This window comes from Rhipicephalus microplus, unplaced genomic scaffold (genome assembly GCF_043290135.1).
Source record: "Rhipicephalus microplus isolate Deutch F79 unplaced genomic scaffold, USDA_Rmic scaffold_26, whole genome shotgun sequence".
NCBI lineage: Eukaryota > Metazoa > Arthropoda > Arachnida > Ixodida > Ixodidae > Rhipicephalus > Rhipicephalus microplus.
In genome coordinates, this window is record NW_027464599.1 from 1,939,681 (window position 1) to 1,940,860 (window position 1,180).

Genomic DNA, 1,180 nt, shown 5'->3' on the forward strand with positions numbered 1-1,180 from the left:
ACGTCAGAACATTTCTCCAAATCTATCAGCACAAAGAAAAGAGCATCACACCACTCCCGGGAGGGCTCGGAACTCAAACCTTTTGGTTAACAGCCGATCGCGCTAGCCAATTGCGCAGCGGAGACAGTCATGCGCAACTCTCACCACCGTGAAAACATTTCTCCAAAGCTATCAGCGCAAAGATAAAAAAAACTGACACACTGCTTCCGGGAGGGCTCGAACCTCCAAATTTCGGTTAACAGCCGAACGCGCTAGCCAGTTGCGCCACGGAGACAGTCCTGCTCTACTCTCACCACCATCAGAACATATCTTCAAAGCTATCATCCCAAAGAAAAAAGAGCAACACACCACTCTCGGGAGGGCTCGAACCTCCAACCTTTCAGTTAAAAGGCGATCGCGCTAGCCAATTGCGACACAGAGACAGTCGCGCTACACTTTCACCACCGTCAGAATATTTCCTCAGAGCTATCAGCCCAAAGGAAAAAAAGCGCAGCACCACAACCGGGTGGGCTAGAACCTCCAACCTTTCGGTTAACAGCCCAACGCGCTAGCCAATTGCGCCACGGAGACAGTCGTGGTCCACTCTCACAACCATCAGAACATACCTTCAAAGCTATCAGCGCAAAGAAAAACAGTCATGCCCTTTTGGTCTCTGTAATGCACCGGCCACATTCGAAAGAATGATGGACTCATTGCTTCAAGGGTTTAAACGGTCAACCTGCTTATGTTATTAAGACGATGTTATCGTTTCCTCGCCCACATTCGACTCCCATCTCAAGCGTTTATCGGCGATTCTTGAAGTTTTTCATCGAGCCGGACTTCAACTGAACTCGTCGAAATGCCACTTTGCTCGTCGTCAAATAACCGTACTTGGCCACATCGTCGATGCCGCAAAAGTCCGCCCAGATCCCGAGAAAATTCGCGCCGTCACGGACTTTCCTGTTCCGAAGTCAACAAAGGACGTTCGCAGTTTTGTGGGCTTGTGCTCCTACTTTCGACGGTTTGTTAAGAACTTCGCCATCATTGCACGCCCACTCCCAAACCTCCTGAAGAAGGACACCCCGTTTTTCTGGGGCGTTGATCAAGCTTCATCTTTTTCCCAGCTCATGATGCTCCTCAAAACACCGCCGATTTTAGCCCATTTCAATCCATCAGCTCCAACCGAGGTTCGCACTGACGC

The 1,180-nt window shown here is 50.0% G+C and overlaps 1 non-coding gene across 1 annotated transcript; it reads right to left on the reverse strand.

Moving 5' to 3' along the window:
* Positions 1-201: 201 nt before the first annotated feature.
* TRNAN-GUU (transfer RNA asparagine (anticodon GUU)) lies at positions 202-274 on the reverse strand. Its single transcript has one exon. It is a non-coding gene; the product is annotated as a tRNA-Asn (tRNA).
* Positions 275-1,180: the final 906 nt, after the last annotated feature.